The following is an 11,824-nucleotide window of genomic DNA, read 5'->3' on the forward strand; positions in this document are numbered from 1 at the left end:
TGCCGGTCGGGGCATATAGACCGTTGTGTTGTTTCCTGATGTTTCTTACCAGTGTCAGCTTAGGAGTGAGAATAGAGTATGGTATGAGAGAGAGTTGGGTATGGTGCTGTTGATGTCATGGCATAGTAATATTCTGTGAATGGGACACCATTGTGAGAGGTTGTTGGAGTGCTTTTGATCTTGTGTTAGATGAGGCATTGGTGGACATAGTTGTGAAAAGAAATTGTGGAACATGTGTGGTATTGAACTTGAAACTACAAGTGGTTTAACACCTTTCCTTGGGACAGGGAGTACGGAGTTTTAGGACTTAGTATCGCGTCAAGTTAAGGGAGTAGTGGTAATAAAGAAGATGAACTTGAGAAGTTAATATAAGTATGTGTAACACTTGAGGATTATGAGATAAGATTGTGGAGATGAGTGTATATGTATATAGAGGTATGTCGTGTTGTGGTAATGTAGAAGAGATGGAGTAGTGGTCATACCGAGGATTTTATGATATATGTTACGGGAGTGCAGAATAATTGGAGGCATGAGAACTGTTAAAGAAAGAGAGTCCTGGATATAGGAATGGTTGTCATGCAGTAGTAATGAGGAGTATGGGAGGTATAGCAAAGGACCTAGTATTAGTGAGTTACGAGGACGTAACATTTATCTTAAGAGGAGTAGGATGCGACAAGAGAGTTTGAGGGTCATACAGGTTGCAATTGGAAGTTTGAGTGTTGGTGCAGAACAAGGATGGATTTGTGTGATTGCCGATTTTATTACAGGTAATGGCAGTGCTCGTAGTAGTATGATGTTTATGAGTGAGAGTAACGGATTGTGTGAGGATGTTTATGTGTGTGAGTAAACTTCGAGGACGAAGTTCGTTTTAAGGATGGTAGAATGTGAAAGAAATGTAGATCTTTACATAAACATACTCATATATGTTATAAATTAATTTGTCATAAAATTAAATACGGATTTTATGCATGCAAACAAATAATAAAATAGAGGAGAAATCATGTTCTTACATTGGTGATTTCGGTTTTATTGGGCACAAAAGAAATCTCCTTTTCTTTTGTTCTTGAGCTTTCCTAAGATGGAAGAAACAAGATCCAAGTGTAGGATCTCTCCTTAGGATTAATACCCAAAGCTTACCCTTAATTAAGATTAATATTATGAGAACTAGTACAATATTAATCTAAGAAAAATGACCCAAAAAATATTATAATACACTTAATATTTTCGGTTTATAGAGAGAAGAAGAGGAGGATTATTATTCTCTCTAGAATTATATTTTGGATGAGTGAATGAATGAATTTTGTTACACAACATTTTGTATATTATTAGGTAAAAATATGAAAAAACCATGATGGTTTTTCTCTTCTCAAAAACCGGGTGGAAGGGGGCTTTTTGGGGAGCCAATGCATGCAATTGTTGCTCTTAACAATAAACATTAGGTTTGCATGGCTAAATAGTAGGTAATCATTGTGTTTCCATTATCTTAATCAAACACAATATTAGCCCATTTCTTCCCCTAATTTCGGCACACATGGATAACAAGTAATCCATTTTATTTTTGTCAATTGTAAATATGTCACATGTCATATGTGACATAAATTTGTTATGTATTTTTTAACATATTAAAAATCAACGTATTATTAAAAATACGTCACATACAAAAATCGACTTAGTAATTTCATAATTACTTGTACCAAAATATTTTACCATTTATAAATCACAACAGATTGTATTTATAATAATTCATTCAATTCCGATTGTTTCTTTAATTAATAATTTCATCCGAGTAATGATACAATTCAATTACTCAGATCGTATCTCATTTAATCACATTTTAATGTGATACGTAAATTTTACTTCCAAAATCGTCCGTCAATTTTTCAAGTAATTTAATTAACTCATAACATTATACGATTAATTAAATAATAAATTAAGAGTGTTGCCCTATAGGTATGACCTAGGGGGTCAACTGATCACCACCGTCGTACGACAGTAATGTCAAACTCTAGTCAGCCAATCATTACCGATATATGTTGAACAGTTGACAGTAACAATATTATTTCCCAATTGTATTCTTTATAATGAGATTTAAACATGTGATCATCATGATCAACAGTCGTGATCGCATTATTGTCGGAGGACACATATTCCAACAATCTCCCACTTGTCCTCGACAAGTGTGCGTCACCAATTCTCTTGTCCTATTGCTATCTCCCACTCAATGCAAGGTGTCTTTCAGGTCGTACTTGCAAGTGATCATATCGAGAGTGGTTTCCTCGATCTGGAGAATAACTGATTGACCGGACTTATCTATCATAGATACTTTCCGAGCGTGGCCACGCATTTCAAGTTCATTACTCCTCGAGTGGCCCTGAGATATTGTTATAACCCTGACTAGGGGTGGACAATTCCTATCGCACTCATTCCCTTCGACTAGCCACAGCCATCATAACCCAAAATGTGCCCATTTGACCCCATTTACGAAGGTCGTAGTAACACAAATCAAAGTTAATCTGAAACTGTGCCATCTTAGGCGAATTGTCTTTAGTCAAAAGAATCGACTCATTTGAATACTATAGTAGCTCTCGCCACGACCAGGCTATATAAATTTGCCAGAACTCTATAAGCGGTCATTAGGCCCGACAAAATGTTCCTAACAGTCTGCCTATGTGATCGACTAGTCATCTCACATGACTCTATGGCACTTGAACTTGCCATCAATCGCATCACACTCTAGTCACTTCGAGACGTCACCTCATATAAGTAACTATGGGCAAATACAATGTTAATCCATGTTCACTTTAACGGGGTTCAATTGTCTCTACAACCCGTTTGGATATAACAATGTACAAGGTGAGTTAATAATAACTCAAACGACAAATGCCGACATCATACTCGGGTAGTCAATATCATATTACAACCTTGTGATGTATATCGTAAGTGCAAACACTTATTGATTGCAATAGAACTTTAACATGCCATGTGTCCATGTGTTCAAACTTCTTACACTTGCAATTTCCTTTACATTCATGTTCTCTCTCATAGCATGAATCTTACCAAGTACACATCAAGGTTCCCGACCTTGGTTTCGGTCCTTTAACTTGAAAGAACTTTCTTATCGACTATCACATAACGAACGAATTTGTGATGAATGATATAACTTGTACTGATCAAGTATTCCATCCACACACAATGCACTAGGTATATGTTTTGTAGAATCTTGTAACAATTGACAAGATTATTTAGGTTAGCACTTCTCACAAGTCCTAGCTTAACTAGGAAAGATTATTTTTGAATAACCTCTTATTCAACCAAGCATCTTTCCAAAACTTCTCATTTCTCTTTCTAGGCTTGAAAGAATTGGGATTCTCATAAATCCTCATATGTGCTCGGATTTTCTATAATATGTGCAACCTCTTGACACACAATAGAACATTCCGTCAAACACTGAAATCGCTCATCGGATTCCACTCAAGAATTCATGACGTTTCTATTATGGCTTACCAATCAATCATCATGCTCTTATGCATATGATTCATAATTGGACATGTACATGATCATTCTAATGGCGGAAACATTAGTTACTAATAATCATGAGATCAACAATTCATAGGTTCAATGAACGACCATGACTGCTAATGGCAATTCCATTTTCATCTACATGAATAACCTATGTGAATGTTGATACGATGTGTATCTCTTAATACTAATCCAACATCCCTTGATGTAATTGGATTCATCATTGTCCATTTTCATCCAGAATTGAAAACTCAAATGCTTCTTTATGAAAGAAGGCATTAGCTCGTCATTCTTTAATGAGTGATGAGTCGTAAACATTCAAAGGATGATAGCTCCCACTAAATTCCATGTCTTCACATGAGAACTTCCTAACTCCCACTCAATTTCACACATTTCGAAATTGACTTCTCAATCGAAACTTTATTAAGAATTGAAATATAAATTGCATTGCCAAGTTATTAGGATAAAATCATATATGTTCCCATCATATCCTTTCAAAATACCTATTTTGAAGTGGTCTCATCTTAACCTTACGGAAAGAGATTTTAAATCTCCAACACACTCATGTCATAGTGATGTGTAGTAATGTCATTATTCAAATATAAACAATATCTAGAATACGTCCTTCACAAATACCCTTTTGGAAGGAGGTTTAACCATTTCATAGTGAGGTTAAGCAATGACATTTGCGTGGTTAAAACTTTGGCCATTGAAGATATCGGTATATCAATCTTTGCTGCTCGATCATAACTAGTATGTTACTTTGATTCATTTAGGCTCTTAAGTAAATCTCAAGGTTGAAACTATTGGTCAAATGTTTCATAAACTTAGTCAAAAACTTGTTAAGACTTTTCATTAGTCATTTTTCTTCCAAAACTTTCTTTTGGTCTCCTCGTGTAGTTATCTTGAGAATATACTCTTATAATTACTTCACTTGGTCTCTTTAGTCATATAGAACTAACTTGAGACCATAGATCTCATCTATTCGGCACACTGTGTAAATAGATATACCTTCATTCAAATCATTCTCTCTTGCGTAGATCTTCATTTACACAAGTACACAATTTTATCTTGCCTTGTGTGTTGTGTCCTCATTTTTCTCCCACTCTATCTTTAGAATAAATACACTATAGATTCAAAGATAGCCTATGAGACACAAATTAATGATGTTGAAGTATAAGGAGAACTATCTCATAGATAGACTAATAGTTATTGATTTCATATGTGTACTTGGTGATTGACATTCCTTTAAGAGAGTTCATAGACTCAAAATCGCTTTATAAATGATCATACACAAGCCTTAAGCATGTGGACATATAATGAAACCCGTCATTATATTTGTCTATTAGATCACTTTAAGTGAATAATCTTATGTTTCAAAGTGCAAGCATTTAAAGATGAATTTTAAAACATAAAAGGATAAATGATAAAACGGGTGACTTGGGTTGCAAACCAAGTCACCATCATCCAAAATACAAACCATTATCCAAAATACTTTTCCATGTCGAACACGGAAGCTTAAAGTTCTAAAATCCAAAACATTACTTAAAATAAGACAATGAAAAGCAAAGCTCCATGAAAGCTATCCCTAGCTTCTTGATGGTTTCTTATGCTTGCTTTTCCTTTCCCTTGTCTTTGCTTGGTGGAGGCCCTATTTACAATAAAAAGGGAGATACATTATTACAACTTTGCATCATAATACCATAGTTGAATTAGAAACATAAAAGAAGGTTAGTCATTTACCTACTGGAGTGATCTTTCCAGCTTTGATATCACCAAGGTATTTGGAACAATTTCTTTTCCAATGTCCCATGCCATTACAATAATGGCATTTATCAAGAGAACCCTTCTTGACTTTTGAGGTGCTAGCTTCATTAGGCTTAGCTTTGGTGAATGTGGGAGCTAGCTTCTTGCCCTTTCTCCCATTCTTCTTGAACTTCCCCTTACTCTTAGTGCTTATGTTAAGCACATCCTTGAGAGGGTTCACATTTAACCCCATGTCCCTTTCGGCTTGCACAAGTAACTTGTGCAACTCCTCAAGAGACACATCCTTGTCTTGCATGTTGAAATTCACCCGGAATTGCACATATGCCTTGACTTTGGACAAGGAGTGTAGAATCCTATCTACGATGAGTTCTTTGGGGATTTCAACCTTTTGAATTTTCAAGGTCTCGACAAGCTCCAATAGTTTGAGCACATGAGGGCTAACCTTTTGGCCCTCTTTGAAGTCGAGATCAAAGAATGCCGCGGCCGCCTCATATTGGACGATCCGCGGAGTTTGTGAAAACATGGTCACAAGTTTGGAGTAAATCTCATTAGCATTTCCCATTTTAAAGGCTCTCCTTTGGAGGTCCGCCTCCATCGCAAATATCAAGACATTTTCATTGCGGCGGACTCCTTTTGGTAAGCCTCATATGCTTCCCTAGTGGCCGCGGTGGACCTAGTGGAGGGTTCGGGTGGAGAGGCCTCGGTAAGGTAACGAAGCTTGTCGTCACCTTCGGAGGCTAATTTGAGTTGGGCATCCCAATCGGAGAAATTTGACCCATTCTTTTCAAGTTTACATCGATCCATAAAGGATCGGAGCCATGATGAACTAGCGAGAGGTGTGGCGTTAGGAGTTGGTGTTGGTGTTGCCATTTGTTATGAAAAAGAAGTGGTCTACAAAACAAAATATAAGGAGTAAAACAAATGTCGTTTTAATAATAATACTCGTAAAAATGTATGATTTAAACAAGTTTTATGCATTTTTCTAGTGACCTCTACCCAACTAGATAAATGATTCCAAGACCCAAATTCATATCGACTTAAGCACGGTATGGCCGATGAAACCTTTATCAATATAACTCGGTGGATTAACGTTTTAATCGATTCTACTTTTAGAACTCTTGGTCGATAAAATTACTCTAATAATTATCTATAGCCCGGAACACATGCAACTACGGTCGCGAATACTTCCGTTGAGCTCAATCCAAATTTCGAATAAATGTGTCCATGATCCAAATCCACATCAACTTGGGCACGGTATGGCCGATGAAACCCTCATTAACATGAACTCGGTGGATTAACACTCATCACCCACTTCCCCTACGTAACAAGGTTTGTACCCCGGTAGGGCCGAGTGCACTCCCTCGCGAAATAGGTTTTCATGGTTTCTACTATTTGGTAAGGCTATGTCTCAATTGTTTGTTTTAGCGAGAGGTCATGTCAATTTATTATCTATCACGTTTTAAGTGAACTAAAGCGGTGAACTACGATAATTCGAATTGACACGGTCGATAAACTCGATAAAAGATGATGCACGTTTTAGTTATGGCGATTTAGCGATGCATGCGACATAAAATAAAATGCAAGCATAAAAAAAATAAAATAAATCCTAGTATGGCCTTTCCTAAAATAGAAAAACTATTTAACTATTACATATTCGGAAACCAACTCCATTGGTCCCTTGAACTTCGGTTGTGGCATGCATATCGAGGTAACATCGTCTTTATGTATCACCATTCTTGAAGAAATCCGTCTTTGGGAACTCCGGAATGAATAAAATTACATAATAAATTACATAATTTCCTATTATACATTTGTAACTAAAATAAAATAAATCTATTAAATTACAAAACGGTGATACGAGATCACAATAAAATTACAACCAAATCGATATTCCCATACATTTCGGGAAATACCAATTAAAATCTAAGGCCATACTAAGTAAAATTACATAATTCAAAATTACATAAATTAAAATTATGACAATCATAAAGGAAAAATGCAGCATTATAATATGTATGAACATGCTCAATTTTATGCTAAATCGCCTTTAATTAGCCAATATCGTATATTACTCGGTTTTTACGGATTTGCGTGATTTCAACATTTTACAATCACAAAAATTACATAAATTCATATTTATGTATAAGTTAATTACCCTAACCTTTTAGGACTCAAAATATAGTCTTCACTAATAATTTGACCATAATTAACTCATATTTACAAAATTGTTCATAAATGGACCAAAAATTACAAAAATAAGCTATTAAACTTCAAATAAATCATAAAATTTCAAATAAATTCAAATTTTGAAATTTAAACTCATGAACATTCTGGAAAATTACCATGACACTCATAATGTTCAAAAACTTAGGTTAAAAATTTCGAAAATTTTCCGGAAAAACAATGTTACGGTTTATCGATTTTTTAATAAAATAATCATAAAAACATGGAAAAATTATATTCATTAACTTTTCAATTTTAGATCTGAAAAGATAATAAAATTCAACATTAGACGTTTTTTCTAAGTCATAGATTATGTTTTATTAATTTCTCACTAATAATGTCACTATTTATGCTATTTTTCTTCAAAAATCCATAAATCATGCAAAAAGACTTCTTTATAACCAATTATTTTACACACATCTTGTAAAATTTCATGTGACAACATATTAATTTTCTATGACCAGATTCGAAATTTAACTCATATTAACCTATTTTTCACCTAAATCCGAATTTAATAATGAAAAAACCATTTTTCGAGCATAACAAGTCCAAAAATTATGAAAATTTACAGGTTATCTCAAAATAATATATGTGACAACATATCCAAAAATCAATGGAAAATTCGAAGTATAGCTAATTTTAGACCAAAAATGACATTTTTACTCATAAAATCATATTTAAATGTCATTATTGTATAATATGAACAATAAAAATCCGTAAAATTAACCAAAATATCCTAAAACATTTTAGGACCAGAAATATTAACATGCATGGATTAATTTCGTGATATCTCATAATAACACAAATTTTACAAGTTTTATTTGTTATTCTTGTAACTCGGAAAAACTTTTAACCGATTTGCATGCAAACAACCGTGGCTCTTGATACCGATTGAAAGAAATGTAGATCTTTATACATAAACATACTCATATATGTTATAAATTAATTTGTCATAAAATTAAATACGGATTTTATGCATGCAAACAAATAATAAAATAGAGGAGAAATCATGTTCTTACATTGGTGATTTCGGTTTTATTGGGCACAAAAGAAATCTCCTATTCTTTTGTTCTTGAGCTTTCCTAAGATGGAAGAAACAAGATCCAAGCGTAGGATCTCTCCTTAGGATTAATACCCAAAACTTACCCTTAATTAAGATTAATATTATGAGAACTAGTACAATATTAATCTAAGAAAAATGACCCAAAAAAATATTATAATACACTTAATATTTTCGGTTTATAGAGAGAAGAAGAGGAGGATTATTATTCTCTCTAGAATTATATTTTGGATGAGTGAATGAATGAATTTTGTTACACAACATTTTGTATATTATTAGGTAAAAATATGAAAAAACCATGATGGTTTTTGCCTTCTCAAAACCGGGTGGAAGGGGGCTTTTTGGGGAGCCAATGCATGCAATTGTTGCTCTTAACAATAAACATTAGGTTTGCATGGCTAAATAGTAGGTAATCATTGTGTTTCCATTATCTTAATCAAACACAATGTTAGCCCATTTCTTCCCTTAATTTCGGCACACATGGATAACAAGTAATCCATTTTATTTTTGTCAATTGTAAATATGTCACATGTCATATGTGACATAAATTTGTTATGTATTTTTTAACATATTAAAAATCAACGTATTATTAAAAATACGTCACATACAAAAATCGACTTAGTAATTTCATAATTACTTGTACCAAAATATTTTACCATTTATAAATCACAACAGATTGTATTTATAATAATTCATTCAATTCCGATTGTTTCTTTAAACAATAATTTCATCCGAGTAATGATACAATTCAATTACTCGACATCAGTATCTCATTTAATCACATTTTAATGTGATACGTAAATTTTACTTCCAAAATCGTCCGTCAATTTTTCAAGTAATTTAATTAACTCGTAACATTATACGATTAATTAAATAATCAATTAAGAGTGTTGCCCTATAGGTATGACCTAGGGGGTCAACTGATCACCACCGTCGTACGACAGTAATGTCAAACTCTACTCAGCCAATCATTACCGATATATGTTGACCATTTGACAGTAACAATATTACTTCCCAATTGTATTCTTTATAATGAGATTTAAACATGTGATCATCATGATCAACAGTCGTGATCGCATTATTGTCGGAGGACACATATTCCAACAGAATGTAACATTCCGTTTTGATGGTTGATCTTATTTTGTGGATTGTATTGGTACTGAGTTGCTAGTAAGTGTTATGGAAGTGAGACAAGGTTGACAAAATTATATTGTTGTTATTCGATAATATTATGGAGTTTATATCGAGAGGATTTTTTATCTAGTAGCGTGGTTGGTGGAGTTAGTGTTAGGTGTCCATGTGTTATAGGTTGGGTTGGAACTTTGGGGACGAAGTTCTTTTTAAGGGGGGAAGACTATAATACTATGGATTTTATAGGCTAGTACTCAACCGAGTATGGCCTACGCGGTTCGAGTAAAGTGTGTTGGGTATTCTGTTTGGCTTCTGCCCAGAAATACTCGGCCGAGTATGGGTAATACTCGACCGAGTAGAGGGTACTCGGTCAAGTATACTTTATACTCGACCGAGTATCCGGTCTGACAGGTTTAATTCTGCGATTTGGTTAAGGTGATTAGAGATTATTATAAATTATACTTTTACGGTTTCTAAATAATTTTACCAAAACTAAACGATGCTCACTTCTCTCTCTAATCACCCTAACCATTCTCAAGGCTAATTGATCGGTCGCAAGTCTACACTTCCGTCTCTTGTCTCAATTTAATGGGTAAGTCTCTAGTTCGTTGTAATCTGCTAATAGGTTGTCTTTTAGGGTTTTGCCCCAATTTGTGATTTGGGGGTTTAGGGTTTGTTCATCATATGTGTGTTGATTATGGATTATAACTGTTGTAGGTGACGATGTGGTAATTGTTGTGCAACTATATGATTGATTGCAGCATAGCGGATTGCGAAAAGGTAGGGTTTTTCCTACTCAGTACTGTTAATTGATTGAGATTGCATATGTTTTATAATTGTTGTTATCTGCTAATCATCAGAGGTTGGGTGTTGTGGTGACGATGTTGGTGTGGTTGTCTTGTGACGGTTGTGGTGTTGTGACAGCTGTGATGCTATGTGTGTGATTGTGGTGGAGTCACTTACGGGAGTGGCTTCACGCCCTAGTTCGCCCTCCGTGGAACCCGTCACGGGAGGGGATGTGCACATTAAGGGACAGGGATTGTTAGTCGCTCGTTGAAGAGCTGGACTAGGTGGGGATGGGCTGCGGTCACCCACTGGCGGCGAGGATTACCTGTTGCGATGGGTAATCTGGCAGGGCTACACACTTCGGTGTGTAGTCGGTTACTATGTGAGATCGGGAGACCGGGGATGGAGGATGATCAGCCGGTTACATTATGTGTTTGTCTTATCTTGATTGAACGGTACCGACCCCGTGTTGTTGTTTTGTAAAACCTGCGGTGATCCATTCGGGGATGGTGAGCATATTATGACAGGTAATGCAGATGTTTAGCTATGGGACAGTCCTGGGGAGTCATCACTTGAGTCTAGCTTCCGCTGTTACAAGTTTAGCTGTCTTTGATTTCAGTTGTATTGAGACCTTATACTTTTATTTTTTAGTCGACCGAGTTTTATGTAATCGCTAACTCTTTATACTTTAATAAATGTGTTTTTGGATTGTTGCTTTTGATATATACTTACCTCGGGCAACCGAGATGATAACAGCCTTTCATGCTAGGGTAGTCCTTGGTAAGGTACCTTGGTATGAAGGGGTGTTACATTTGTTTTGAGTTGTGGTTATGTTGTTGTATTGGGGTGGTGATGGTGTGTTTTGTTGTTGTCTATGGGTTGAACTTCCGGGACGAAGTTCTTTTTAAGGAGGGAAGACTGTAATACTACGGTTTTCTATGTCTATGGGTACTCTATCGAGTGGGGCTTACTTTGTCGAGTAAGTAACTTCTTACGCAAAGCAGTAGTCTGCCTGTAGGGTACTCGATCGAGTAAGTTGGGAACTCGATCGAGTAAGGGTCACTCGATCGAGTAAGTGTGTTTGACGGGTTTATTTGGACGGGTTTTGTTAATAACACGAGATTAATATAAAAGCTTTCGTCATTATCTATTAAACACTTTTTCAACATTCTTAAACCTTTCAAATAGATTAGAAGTTAAGTTGTTCGCATCTCTCGCGTTATTGGTAAACCGCAAGGCTAGTTTGGTCGGATCATCTCATTCTTTACGCCGTTGTGATCATCGTGTCAAGGGTAAGTTCCTCGTATAATTTTTATAGCGTTTGGTTGAGTTTCATTA

The sequence above is a fragment of the Silene latifolia genome, chromosome Y (genome assembly GCF_048544455.1).
Source record: "Silene latifolia isolate original U9 population chromosome Y, ASM4854445v1, whole genome shotgun sequence".
Taxonomy (NCBI): Eukaryota; Viridiplantae; Streptophyta; class Magnoliopsida; order Caryophyllales; family Caryophyllaceae; genus Silene; species Silene latifolia.